This window comes from Schistocerca piceifrons, unplaced genomic scaffold, assembly GCF_021461385.2.
Source record: "Schistocerca piceifrons isolate TAMUIC-IGC-003096 unplaced genomic scaffold, iqSchPice1.1 HiC_scaffold_109, whole genome shotgun sequence".
In the NCBI taxonomy this organism is placed as follows: Eukaryota; Metazoa; Arthropoda; class Insecta; order Orthoptera; family Acrididae; genus Schistocerca; species Schistocerca piceifrons.
This window is the reverse complement of record NW_025726896.1, coordinates 411-13,910: the sequence shown is the minus strand read 5'-3', so window position 1 is coordinate 13,910 and position 13,500 is coordinate 411. Positions and strand designations below refer to the sequence as shown.

The 13,500-nt window shown below is 48.5% G+C and overlaps 12 non-coding genes across 12 annotated transcripts; all 12 read left to right on the top strand.

Moving 5' to 3' along the window:
• The first annotated feature begins 608 nt into the window (after window positions 1-608).
• Window positions 609-727, top strand: LOC124727198. Its single transcript, XR_007006988.1, has one exon. It is a non-coding gene; the product is annotated as a 5S ribosomal RNA (ribosomal RNA).
• A 1,016-nt stretch (window positions 728-1,743) lies between these two features.
• Window positions 1,744-1,862, top strand: LOC124727197. The gene has a single exon (XR_007006987.1). It is a non-coding gene; the product is annotated as a 5S ribosomal RNA (ribosomal RNA).
• A 1,014-nt stretch (window positions 1,863-2,876) lies between these two features.
• LOC124727196 lies at window positions 2,877-2,995 on the top strand. Its single transcript, XR_007006986.1, has one exon. It is a non-coding gene; the product is annotated as a 5S ribosomal RNA (ribosomal RNA).
• A 1,014-nt stretch (window positions 2,996-4,009) lies between these two features.
• LOC124727195 lies at window positions 4,010-4,128 on the top strand. The gene has a single exon (XR_007006985.1). It is a non-coding gene; the product is annotated as a 5S ribosomal RNA (ribosomal RNA).
• A 1,014-nt stretch (window positions 4,129-5,142) lies between these two features.
• Window positions 5,143-5,261, top strand: LOC124727192. The gene has a single exon (XR_007006984.1). It is a non-coding gene; the product is annotated as a 5S ribosomal RNA (ribosomal RNA).
• Window positions 5,262-6,275: 1,014 nt separating this feature from the next.
• Window positions 6,276-6,394, top strand: LOC124727191. The gene has a single exon (XR_007006983.1). It is a non-coding gene; the product is annotated as a 5S ribosomal RNA (ribosomal RNA).
• Window positions 6,395-7,409: 1,015 nt separating this feature from the next.
• LOC124727190 lies at window positions 7,410-7,528 on the top strand. Its single transcript, XR_007006982.1, has one exon. It is a non-coding gene; the product is annotated as a 5S ribosomal RNA (ribosomal RNA).
• A 1,014-nt stretch (window positions 7,529-8,542) lies between these two features.
• On the top strand, window positions 8,543-8,661 carry LOC124727231. The gene has a single exon (XR_007007018.1). It is a non-coding gene; the product is annotated as a 5S ribosomal RNA (ribosomal RNA).
• Window positions 8,662-9,675: 1,014 nt separating this feature from the next.
• Window positions 9,676-9,794, top strand: LOC124727226. Its single transcript, XR_007007014.1, has one exon. It is a non-coding gene; the product is annotated as a 5S ribosomal RNA (ribosomal RNA).
• A 1,013-nt stretch (window positions 9,795-10,807) lies between these two features.
• LOC124727214 lies at window positions 10,808-10,926 on the top strand. Its single transcript, XR_007007003.1, has one exon. It is a non-coding gene; the product is annotated as a 5S ribosomal RNA (ribosomal RNA).
• A 1,013-nt stretch (window positions 10,927-11,939) lies between these two features.
• Window positions 11,940-12,058, top strand: LOC124727202. Its single transcript, XR_007006992.1, has one exon. It is a non-coding gene; the product is annotated as a 5S ribosomal RNA (ribosomal RNA).
• Window positions 12,059-13,070: 1,012 nt separating this feature from the next.
• Window positions 13,071-13,189, top strand: LOC124727189. Its single transcript, XR_007006981.1, has one exon. It is a non-coding gene; the product is annotated as a 5S ribosomal RNA (ribosomal RNA).
• The last annotated feature ends 311 nt before the right edge of the window (window positions 13,190-13,500 follow it).

The window sequence follows — 13,500 nt, the reverse complement described above, 5'->3', positions numbered from 1 at the left end:
GGACGGGGACAGGGACAGCGATAGGAATGGTGCGAATGCACTGCAAATTACGCAAACATCTCGTCTGATGCGAGGAAGCTCACATCGCCAGCAGTGGCGCCCTCCAACAGGAACTTCCACACCCCGTACAGGCCATACGCCGGTCGGCCGCGCGCCAGCCATCCACTGGACACCAGGGACAAGATGCGTCTTCCGCGAGTGTCGAAGGCTGCACGCGCCAAGCGGATGACAGGAGGTGCAACGAGAAGCTGCGCGTCTCACACACACGGCGGCGCGCCCGCTAGTTCGGCAGTCGCTCTGCTGGCACGTCGGATTGCGGAAGGAAGTGCTTACAATTACAATTCTGTTCATGTTTTATGTTGTAAAGTTGTTACCTTGTAACGATGTAATGTTAATAAATAAATTTATAAAGCTCACAAAAAAAAAAAAAAAACACGAAGCACGTCCTTCCGGCTCATAAGTTTTGGAACTCAGGATTGCGTTCGCGCTAACGTGACGAATTGTCAATAAAAAAAAAATGCGGCTGCTTTCGACCGAAAAGTAAGATTTTGTGTGTGTTGGGATAAGAACCGAATGCGAATTCTGCCATGCGCCAACATTATATGGGCGCCAACGGCCATACCATGTTGAGTACACCGGTTCTCGTCCGATCACCGAAGTTAAGCAACATCGGGCGTGGTTAGTACTTGGATGGGTGACCGCCTGGGAACACCACGTGCTGTTGGCTCCCCTTCATTTACTTTTTTTTTTTTTTTTATACCGCCCTCTTTCCATACCACCGTTGTGTTGTGACAAAGATTCTTGCTTAAGCATTTTAAACTACTGTAATGACCATAAAGTACGAAATTGCAGTAATTGTCTCAGTTTGAGGGAGAATGTGCTAACCAAGTTCGCCAGGAAGTCTTTGAAAACGACAAAACAGTACGAATCGGCAGATATGTTCTGAAATACGTCAGCGCCTGTTGTTGTGTAGCGGTGTACAATTCCTACTTCGATATGTAATCATAAAGTTATTCTTTAGTCGTCTCGTCTCGTCTCCTCATCTCCTGCAGACGTTTCTTGTGCTTGCGCTGTTATATGGGCCACGACCCGAGCGGCAGCGAGCGGCAGTCGAGCAAAGTCGGGACAAGTCGGGACGGGGACAGGGACAGCGATAGGAATGGTGCGAATGCACTGCAAATTACGCAAACATCTCGTCTGATGCGAGGAAGCTCACATCGCCAGCAGTGGCGCCCTCCAACAGGAACTTCCACACCCCGTACAGGCCATACGCCGGTCGGCCGCGCGCCAGCCATCCACTGGACACCAGGGACAAGATGCGTCTTCCGCGAGTGTCGAAGGCTGCACGCGCCAAGCGGATGACAGGAGGTGCAACGAGAAGCTGCGCGTCTCACACACACGGCGGCGCGCCCGCTAGTTCGGCAGTCGCTCTGCTGGCACGTCGGATTGCGGAAGGAAGTGCTTACAATTACAATTCTGTTCATGTTTTATGTTGTAAAGTTGTTACCTTGTAACGATGTAATGTTAATAAATAAATTTATAAAGCTCACAAAAAAAAAAAAAAAAAACACGAAGCACGTCCTTCCGGCTCATAAGTTTTGGAACTCAGGATTGCGTTCGCGCTAACGTGACGAATTGTCAATAAAAAAAAAATGCGGCTGCTTTCGACCGAAAAGTAAGATTTTGTGTGTGTTGGGATAAGAACCGAATGCGAATTCTGCCATGCGCCAACATTATATGGGCGCCAACGGCCATACCATGTTGAGTACACCGGTTCTCGTCCGATCACCGAAGTTAAGCAACATCGGGCGTGGTTAGTACTTGGATGGGTGACCGCCTGGGAACACCACGTGCTGTTGGCTCCCCTTCATTTACTTTTTTTTTTTTTTTTATACCGCCCTCTTTCCATACCACCGTTGTGTTGTGACAAAGATTCTTGCTTAAGCATTTTAAACTACTGTAATGACCATAAAGTACGAAATTGCAGTAATTGTCTCAGTTTGAGGGAGAATGTGCTAACCAAGTTCGCCAGGAAGTCTTTGAAAACGACAAAACAGTACGAATCGGCAGATATGTTCTGAAATACGTCAGCGCCTGTTGTTGTGTAGCGGTGTACAATTCCTACTTCGATATGTAATCATAAAGTTATTCTTTAGTCGTCTCGTCTCGTCTCCTCATCTCCTGCAGACGTTTCTTGTGCTTGCGCTGTTATATGGGCCACGACCCGAGCGGCAGCGAGCGGCAGTCGAGCAAAGTCGGGACAAGTCGGGACGGGGACAGGGACAGCGATAGGAATGGTGCGAATGCACTGCAAATTACGCAAACATCTCGTCTGATGCGAGGAAGCTCACATCGCCAGCAGTGGCGCCCTCCAACAGGAACTTCCACACCCCGTACAGGCCATACGCCGGTCGGCCGCGCGCCAGCCATCCACTGGACACCAGGGACAAGATGCGTCTTCCGCGAGTGTCGAAGGCTGCACGCGCCAAGCGGATGACAGGAGGTGCAACGAGAAGCTGCGCGTCTCACACACACGGCGGCGCGCCCGCTAGTTCGGCAGTCGCTCTGCTGGCACGTCGGATTGCGGAAGGAAGTGCTTACAATTACAATTCTGTTCATGTTTTATGTTGTAAAGTTGTTACCTTGTAACGATGTAATGTTAATAAATAAATTTATAAAGCTCACAAAAAAAAAAAAAAAACACGAAGCACGTCCTTCCGGCTCATAAGTTTTGGAACTCAGGATTGCGTTCGCGCTAACGTGACGAATTGTCAATAAAAAAAAAATGCGGCTGCTTTCGACCGAAAAGTAAGATTTTGTGTGTGTTGGGATAAGAACCGAATGCGAATTCTGCCATGCGCCAACATTATATGGGCGCCAACGGCCATACCATGTTGAGTACACCGGTTCTCGTCCGATCACCGAAGTTAAGCAACATCGGGCGTGGTTAGTACTTGGATGGGTGACCGCCTGGGAACACCACGTGCTGTTGGCTCCCCTTCATTTACTTTTTTTTTTTTTTTTATACCGCCCTCTTTCCATACCACCGTTGTGTTGTGACAAAGATTCTTGCTTAAGCATTTTAAACTACTGTAATGACCATAAAGTACGAAATTGCAGTAATTGTCTCAGTTTGAGGGAGAATGTGCTAACCAAGTTCGCCAGGAAGTCTTTGAAAACGACAAAACAGTACGAATCGGCAGATATGTTCTGAAATACGTCAGCGCCTGTTGTTGTGTAGCGGTGTACAATTCCTACTTCGATATGTAATCATAAAGTTATTCTTTAGTCGTCTCGTCTCGTCTCCTCATCTCCTGCAGACGTTTCTTGTGCTTGCGCTGTTATATGGGCCACGACCCGAGCGGCAGCGAGCGGCAGTCGAGCAAAGTCGGGACAAGTCGGGACGGGGACAGGGACAGCGATAGGAATGGTGCGAATGCACTGCAAATTACGCAAACATCTCGTCTGATGCGAGGAAGCTCACATCGCCAGCAGTGGCGCCCTCCAACAGGAACTTCCACACCCCGTACAGGCCATACGCCGGTCGGCCGCGCGCCAGCCATCCACTGGACACCAGGGACAAGATGCGTCTTCCGCGAGTGTCGAAGGCTGCACGCGCCAAGCGGATGACAGGAGGTGCAACGAGAAGCTGCGCGTCTCACACACACGGCGGCGCGCCCGCTAGTTCGGCAGTCGCTCTGCTGGCACGTCGGATTGCGGAAGGAAGTGCTTACAATTACAATTCTGTTCATGTTTTATGTTGTAAAGTTGTTACCTTGTAACGATGTAATGTTAATAAATAAATTTATAAAGCTCACAAAAAAAAAAAAAAAACACGAAGCACGTCCTTCCGGCTCATAAGTTTTGGAACTCAGGATTGCGTTCGCGCTAACGTGACGAATTGTCAATAAAAAAAAAATGCGGCTGCTTTCGACCGAAAAGTAAGATTTTGTGTGTGTTGGGATAAGAACCGAATGCGAATTCTGCCATGCGCCAACATTATATGGGCGCCAACGGCCATACCATGTTGAGTACACCGGTTCTCGTCCGATCACCGAAGTTAAGCAACATCGGGCGTGGTTAGTACTTGGATGGGTGACCGCCTGGGAACACCACGTGCTGTTGGCTCCCCTTCATTTACTTTTTTTTTTTTTTTTATACCGCCCTCTTTCCATACCACCGTTGTGTTGTGACAAAGATTCTTGCTTAAGCATTTTAAACTACTGTAATGACCATAAAGTACGAAATTGCAGTAATTGTCTCAGTTTGAGGGAGAATGTGCTAACCAAGTTCGCCAGGAAGTCTTTGAAAACGACAAAACAGTACGAATCGGCAGATATGTTCTGAAATACGTCAGCGCCTGTTGTTGTGTAGCGGTGTACAATTCCTACTTCGATATGTAATCATAAAGTTATTCTTTAGTCGTCTCGTCTCGTCTCCTCATCTCCTGCAGACGTTTCTTGTGCTTGCGCTGTTATATGGGCCACGACCCGAGCGGCAGCGAGCGGCAGTCGAGCAAAGTCGGGACAAGTCGGGACGGGGACAGGGACAGCGATAGGAATGGTGCGAATGCACTGCAAATTACGCAAACATCTCGTCTGATGCGAGGAAGCTCACATCGCCAGCAGTGGCGCCCTCCAACAGGAACTTCCACACCCCGTACAGGCCATACGCCGGTCGGCCGCGCGCCAGCCATCCACTGGACACCAGGGACAAGATGCGTCTTCCGCGAGTGTCGAAGGCTGCACGCGCCAAGCGGATGACAGGAGGTGCAACGAGAAGCTGCGCGTCTCACACACACGGCGGCGCGCCCGCTAGTTCGGCAGTCGCTCTGCTGGCACGTCGGATTGCGGAAGGAAGTGCTTACAATTACAATTCTGTTCATGTTTTATGTTGTAAAGTTGTTACCTTGTAACGATGTAATGTTAATAAATAAATTTATAAAGCTCACAAAAAAAAAAAAAAAACACGAAGCACGTCCTTCCGGCTCATAAGTTTTGGAACTCAGGATTGCGTTCGCGCTAACGTGACGAATTGTCAATAAAAAAAAAATGCGGCTGCTTTCGACCGAAAAGTAAGATTTTGTGTGTGTTGGGATAAGAACCGAATGCGAATTCTGCCATGCGCCAACATTATATGGGCGCCAACGGCCATACCATGTTGAGTACACCGGTTCTCGTCCGATCACCGAAGTTAAGCAACATCGGGCGTGGTTAGTACTTGGATGGGTGACCGCCTGGGAACACCACGTGCTGTTGGCTCCCCTTCATTTACTTTTTTTTTTTTTTTTATACCGCCCTCTTTCCATACCACCGTTGTGTTGTGACAAAGATTCTTGCTTAAGCATTTTAAACTACTGTAATGACCATAAAGTACGAAATTGCAGTAATTGTCTCAGTTTGAGGGAGAATGTGCTAACCAAGTTCGCCAGGAAGTCTTTGAAAACGACAAAACAGTACGAATCGGCAGATATGTTCTGAAATACGTCAGCGCCTGTTGTTGTGTAGCGGTGTACAATTCCTACTTCGATATGTAATCATAAAGTTATTCTTTAGTCGTCTCGTCTCGTCTCCTCATCTCCTGCAGACGTTTCTTGTGCTTGCGCTGTTATATGGGCCACGACCCGAGCGGCAGCGAGCGGCAGTCGAGCAAAGTCGGGACAAGTCGGGACGGGGACAGGGACAGCGATAGGAATGGTGCGAATGCACTGCAAATTACGCAAACATCTCGTCTGATGCGAGGAAGCTCACATCGCCAGCAGTGGCGCCCTCCAACAGGAACTTCCACACCCCGTACAGGCCATACGCCGGTCGGCCGCGCGCCAGCCATCCACTGGACACCAGGGACAAGATGCGTCTTCCGCGAGTGTCGAAGGCTGCACGCGCCAAGCGGATGACAGGAGGTGCAACGAGAAGCTGCGCGTCTCACACACACGGCGGCGCGCCCGCTAGTTCGGCAGTCGCTCTGCTGGCACGTCGGATTGCGGAAGGAAGTGCTTACAATTACAATTCTGTTCATGTTTTATGTTGTAAAGTTGTTACCTTGTAACGATGTAATGTTAATAAATAAATTTATAAAGCTCACAAAAAAAAAAAAAAAACACGAAGCACGTCCTTCCGGCTCATAAGTTTTGGAACTCAGGATTGCGTTCGCGCTAACGTGACGAATTGTCAATAAAAAAAAAATGCGGCTGCTTTCGACCGAAAAGTAAGATTTTGTGTGTGTTGGGATAAGAACCGAATGCGAATTCTGCCATGCGCCAACATTATATGGGCGCCAACGGCCATACCATGTTGAGTACACCGGTTCTCGTCCGATCACCGAAGTTAAGCAACATCGGGCGTGGTTAGTACTTGGATGGGTGACCGCCTGGGAACACCACGTGCTGTTGGCTCCCCTTCATTTACTTTTTTTTTTTTTTTTATACCGCCCTCTTTCCATACCACCGTTGTGTTGTGACAAAGATTCTTGCTTAAGCATTTTAAACTACTGTAATGACCATAAAGTACGAAATTGCAGTAATTGTCTCAGTTTGAGGGAGAATGTGCTAACCAAGTTCGCCAGGAAGTCTTTGAAAACGACAAAACAGTACGAATCGGCAGATATGTTCTGAAATACGTCAGCGCCTGTTGTTGTGTAGCGGTGTACAATTCCTACTTCGATATGTAATCATAAAGTTATTCTTTAGTCGTCTCGTCTCGTCTCCTCATCTCCTGCAGACGTTTCTTGTGCTTGCGCTGTTATATGGGCCACGACCCGAGCGGCAGCGAGCGGCAGTCGAGCAAAGTCGGGACAAGTCGGGACGGGGACAGGGACAGCGATAGGAATGGTGCGAATGCACTGCAAATTACGCAAACATCTCGTCTGATGCGAGGAAGCTCACATCGCCAGCAGTGGCGCCCTCCAACAGGAACTTCCACACCCCGTACAGGCCATACGCCGGTCGGCCGCGCGCCAGCCATCCACTGGACACCAGGGACAAGATGCGTCTTCCGCGAGTGTCGAAGGCTGCACGCGCCAAGCGGATGACAGGAGGTGCAACGAGAAGCTGCGCGTCTCACACACACGGCGGCGCGCCCGCTAGTTCGGCAGTCGCTCTGCTGGCACGTCGGATTGCGGAAGGAAGTGCTTACAATTACAATTCTGTTCATGTTTTATGTTGTAAAGTTGTTACCTTGTAACGATGTAATGTTAATAAATAAATTTATAAAGCTCACAAAAAAAAAAAAAAAAACACGAAGCACGTCCTTCCGGCTCATAAGTTTTGGAACTCAGGATTGCGTTCGCGCTAACGTGACGAATTGTCAATAAAAAAAAAATGCGGCTGCTTTCGACCGAAAAGTAAGATTTTGTGTGTGTTGGGATAAGAACCGAATGCGAATTCTGCCATGCGCCAACATTATATGGGCGCCAACGGCCATACCATGTTGAGTACACCGGTTCTCGTCCGATCACCGAAGTTAAGCAACATCGGGCGTGGTTAGTACTTGGATGGGTGACCGCCTGGGAACACCACGTGCTGTTGGCTCCCCTTCATTTACTTTTTTTTTTTTTTTTATACCGCCCTCTTTCCATACCACCGTTGTGTTGTGACAAAGATTCTTGCTTAAGCATTTTAAACTACTGTAATGACCATAAAGTACGAAATTGCAGTAATTGTCTCAGTTTGAGGGAGAATGTGCTAACCAAGTTCGCCAGGAAGTCTTTGAAAACGACAAAACAGTACGAATCGGCAGATATGTTCTGAAATACGTCAGCGCCTGTTGTTGTGTAGCGGTGTACAATTCCTACTTCGATATGTAATCATAAAGTTATTCTTTAGTCGTCTCGTCTCGTCTCCTCATCTCCTGCAGACGTTTCTTGTGCTTGCGCTGTTATATGGGCCACGACCCGAGCGGCAGCGAGCGGCAGTCGAGCAAAGTCGGGACAAGTCGGGACGGGGACAGGGACAGCGATAGGAATGGTGCGAATGCACTGCAAATTACGCAAACATCTCGTCTGATGCGAGGAAGCTCACATCGCCAGCAGTGGCGCCCTCCAACAGGAACTTCCACACCCCGTACAGGCCATACGCCGGTCGGCCGCGCGCCAGCCATCCACTGGACACCAGGGACAAGATGCGTCTTCCGCGAGTGTCGAAGGCTGCACGCGCCAAGCGGATGACAGGAGGTGCAACGAGAAGCTGCGCGTCTCACACACACGGCGGCGCGCCCGCTAGTTCGGCAGTCGCTCTGCTGGCACGTCGGATTGCGGAAGGAAGTGCTTACAATTACAATTCTGTTCATGTTTTATGTTGTAAAGTTGTTACCTTGTAACGATGTAATGTTAATAAATAAATTTATAAAGCTCACAAAAAAAAAAAAAAAACACGAAGCACGTCCTTCCGGCTCATAAGTTTTGGAACTCAGGATTGCGTTCGCGCTAACGTGACGAATTGTCAATAAAAAAAAAATGCGGCTGCTTTCGACCGAAAAGTAAGATTTTGTGTGTGTTGGGATAAGAACCGAATGCGAATTCTGCCATGCGCCAACATTATATGGGCGCCAACGGCCATACCATGTTGAGTACACCGGTTCTCGTCCGATCACCGAAGTTAAGCAACATCGGGCGTGGTTAGTACTTGGATGGGTGACCGCCTGGGAACACCACGTGCTGTTGGCTCCCCTTCATTTACTTTTTTTTTTTTTTTTATACCGCCCTCTTTCCATACCACCGTTGTGTTGTGACAAAGATTCTTGCTTAAGCATTTTAAACTACTGTAATGACCATAAAGTACGAAATTGCAGTAATTGTCTCAGTTTGAGGGAGAATGTGCTAACCAAGTTCGCCAGGAAGTCTTTGAAAACGACAAAACAGTACGAATCGGCAGATATGTTCTGAAATACGTCAGCGCCTGTTGTTGTGTAGCGGTGTACAATTCCTACTTCGATATGTAATCATAAAGTTATTCTTTAGTCGTCTCGTCTCGTCTCCTCATCTCCTGCAGACGTTTCTTGTGCTTGCGCTGTTATATGGGCCACGACCCGAGCGGCAGCGAGCGGCAGTCGAGCAAAGTCGGGACAAGTCGGGACGGGGACAGGGACAGCGATAGGAATGGTGCGAATGCACTGCAAATTACGCAAACATCTCGTCTGATGCGAGGAAGCTCACATCGCCAGCAGTGGCGCCCTCCAACAGGAACTTCCACACCCCGTACAGGCCATACGCCGGTCGGCCGCGCGCCAGCCATCCACTGGACACCAGGGACAAGATGCGTCTTCCGCGAGTGTCGAAGGCTGCACGCGCCAAGCGGATGACAGGAGGTGCAACGAGAAGCTGCGCGTCTCACACACACGGCGGCGCGCCCGCTAGTTCGGCAGTCGCTCTGCTGGCACGTCGGATTGCGGAAGGAAGTGCTTACAATTACAATTCTGTTCATGTTTTATGTTGTAAAGTTGTTACCTTGTAACGATGTAATGTTAATAAATAAATTTATAAAGCTCACAAAAAAAAAAAAAAAACACGAAGCACGTCCTTCCGGCTCATAAGTTTTGGAACTCAGGATTGCGTTCGCGCTAACGTGACGAATTGTCAATAAAAAAAAAATGCGGCTGCTTTCGACCGAAAAGTAAGATTTTGTGTGTGTTGGGATAAGAACCGAATGCGAATTCTGCCATGCGCCAACATTATATGGGCGCCAACGGCCATACCATGTTGAGTACACCGGTTCTCGTCCGATCACCGAAGTTAAGCAACATCGGGCGTGGTTAGTACTTGGATGGGTGACCGCCTGGGAACACCACGTGCTGTTGGCTCCCCTTCATTTACTTTTTTTTTTTTTTTTTATACCGCCCTCTTTCCATACCACCGTTGTGTTGTGACAAAGATTCTTGCTTAAGCATTTTAAACTACTGTAATGACCATAAAGTACGAAATTGCAGTAATTGTCTCAGTTTGAGGGAGAATGTGCTAACCAAGTTCGCCAGGGTCTTTGAAAACGACAAAACAGTACGAATCGGCAGATATGTTCTGAAATACGTCAGCGCCTGTTGTTGTGTAGCGGTGTACAATTCCTACTTCGATATGTAATCATAAAGTTATTCTTTAGTCGTCTCGTCTCGTCTCCTCATCTCCTGCAGACGTTTCTTGTGCTTGCGCTGTTATATGGGCCACGACCCGAGCGGCAGCGAGCGGCAGTCGAGCAAAGTCGGGACAAGTCGGGACGGGGACAGGGACAGCGATAGGAATGGTGCGAATGCACTGCAAATTACGCAAACATCTCGTCTGATGCGAGGAAGCTCACATCGCCAGCAGTGGCGCCCTCCAACAGGAACTTCCACACCCCGTACAGGCCATACGCCGGTCGGCCGCGCGCCAGCCATCCACTGGACACCAGGGACAAGATGCGTCTTCCGCGAGTGTCGAAGGCTGCACGCGCCAAGCGGATGACAGGAGGTGCAACGAGAAGCTGCGCGTCTCACACACACGGCGGCGCGCCCGCTAGTTCGGCAGTCGCTCTGCTGCACGTCGGATTGCGGAAGGAAGTGCTTACAATTACAATTCTGTTCATGTTTTATGTTGTAAAGTTGTTACCTTGTAACGATGTAATGTTAATAAATAAATTTATAAAGCTCACAAAAAAAAAAAAAAAACACGAAGCACGTCCTTCCGGCTCATAAGTTTTGGAACTCAGGATTGCGTTCGCGCTAACGTGACGAATTGTCAATAAAAAAAAAAATGCGGCTGCTTTCGACCGAAAAGTAAGATTTTGTGTGTGTTGGGATAAGAACCGAATGCGAATTCTGCCATGCGCCAACATTATATGGGCGCCAACGGCCATACCATGTTGAGTACACCGGTTCTCGTCCGATCACCGAAGTTAAGCAACATCGGGCGTGGTTAGTACTTGGATGGGTGACCGCCTGGGAACACCACGTGCTGTTGGCTCCCCTTCATTTACTTTTTTTTTTTTTTTTATACCGCCCTCTTTCCATACCACCGTTGTGTTGTGACAAAGATTCTTGCTTAAGCATTTTAAACTACTGTAATGACCATAAAGTACGAAATTGCAGTAATTGTCTCAGTTTGAGGGAGAATGTGCTAACCAAGTTCGCCAGGAAGTCTTTGAAAACGACAAAACAGTACGAATCGGCAGATATGTTCTGAAATACGTCAGCGCCTGTTGTTGTGTAGCGGTGTACAATTCCTACTTCGATATGTAATCATAAAGTTATTCTTTAGTCGTCTCGTCTCGTCTCCTCATCTCCTGCAGACGTTTCTTGTGCTTGCGCTGTTATATGGGCCACGACCCGAGCGGCAGCGAGCGGCAGTCGAGCAAAGTCGGGACAAGTCGGGACGGGGACAGGGACAGCGATAGGAATGGTGCGAATGCACTGCAAATTACGCAAACATCTCGTCTGATGCGAGGAAGCTCACATCGCCAGCAGTGGCGCCCTCCAACAGGAACTTCCACACCCCGTACAGGCCATACGCCGGTCGGCCGCGCGCCAGCCATCCACTGGACACCAGGGACAAGATGCGTCTTCCGCGAGTGTCGAAGGCTGCACGCGCCAAGCGGATGACAGGAGGTGCAACGAGAAGCTGCGCGTCTCACACACACGGCGGCGCGCCCGCTAGTTCGGCAGTCGCTCTGCTGGCACGTCGGATTGCGGAAGGAAGTGCTTACAATTACAATTCTGTTCATGTTTTATGTTGTAAAGTTGTTACCTTGTAACGATGTAATGTTAATAAATAAATTTATAAAGCTCACAAAAAAAAAAAAAAAACACGAAGCACGTCCTTCCGGCTCATAAGTTTTGGAACTCAGGATTGCGTTCGCGCTAACGTGACGAATTGTCAATAAAAAAAAAATGCGGCTGCTTTCGACCGAAAAGTAAGATTTTGTGTGTGTTGGGATAAGAACCGAATGCGAATTCTGCATGCGCCAACATTATATGGGCGCCAACGGCCATACCATGTTGAGTACACCGGTTCTCGTCCGATCACCGAAGTTAAGCAACATCGGGCGTGGTTAGTACTTGGATGGGTGACCGCCTGGGAACACCACGTGCTGTTGGCTCCCCTTCATTTACTTTTTTTTTTTTTTTATACCGCCCTCTTTCCATACCACCGTTGTGTTGTGACAAAGATTCTTGCTTAAGCATTTTAAACTACTGTAATGACCATAAAGTACGAAATTGCAGTAATTGTCTCAGTTTGAGGGAGAATGTGCTAACCAAGTTCGCCAGGAAGTCTTTGAAAACGACAAAACAGTACGAATCGGCAGATATGTTCTGAAATACGTCAGCGCCTGTTGTTGTGTAGCGGTGTACAATTCCTACTTCGATATGTAATCATAAAGTTATTCTTTAGTCGTCTCGTCTCGTCTCCTCATCTCCTGCAGACGTTTCTTGTGCTTGCGCTGTTATATGGGCCACGACCCGAGCGGCAGCGAGCGGCAGTCGAGCAAAGTCGGGACAAGTCGGGACGGGGACAGGGACAGCGATAGGAATGGTGCGAATGCACTGCAAATTACGCAAACATCTCGTCTGATGCGAGGAAGCTCACATCGCCAGCAGTGGCGCCCTCCAACAGGAACTTCCACACCCCGTACAGGCCATACGCCGGTCGGCCGCGCGCCAGCCATCCACTGGACACCAGGGACAAGATGCGTCTTCCGCGAGTGTCGAAGGCTGCACGCGCCAAGCGGATGACAGGAGGTGCAACGAGAAGCTGCGCGTCTCACACACACGGCGGCGCGCCCGCTAGTTCGGCAGTCGCTCTGCTGGCACGTCGGATTGCGGAAGGAAGTGCTTACAATTACAATTCTGTTCATGTTTTATGTTGTAAAGTTGTTACCTTGTAACGATGTAATGTTAATAAATAAATTTATAAAGCTCACAAAAAAAAAAAAAAAACACGAAGCACGTCCTTCCGGCTCATAAGTTTTGGAACTCAGGATTGCGTTCGCGCTAACGTGACGAATTGTCAATAAAAAAAAAATGCGCTGCTTTCGACCGAAAAGTAAGATTTTGTGTGTGTTGGGATAAGAACCGAATGCGAATTCTGCCATGCGCCAACATTATATGGGCGCCAACGGCCATACCATGTTGAGTACACCGGTTCTCGTCCGATCACCGAAGTTAAGCAACATCGGGCGTGGTTAGTACTTGGATGGGTGACCGCCTGGGAACACCACGTGCTGTTGGCTCCCCTTCATTTACTTTTTTTTTTTTTTTTATACCGCCCTCTTTCCATACCACCGTTGTGTTGTGACAAAGATTCTTGCTTAAGCATTTTAAACTACTGTAATGACCATAAAGTACGAAATTGCAGTAATTGTCTCAGTTTGAGGGAGAATGTGCTAACCAAGTTCGCCAGGAAGTCTTTGAAAACGACAAAACAGTACGAATCGGCAGATATGTTCTGAAATACGTCAGCGCCTGTTGTTGTGTAGCGGTGTACAATTCCTACTTCGATATGTAATCATAAAGTTATTCTTTAGTCGTCTCGTCTCGTCTC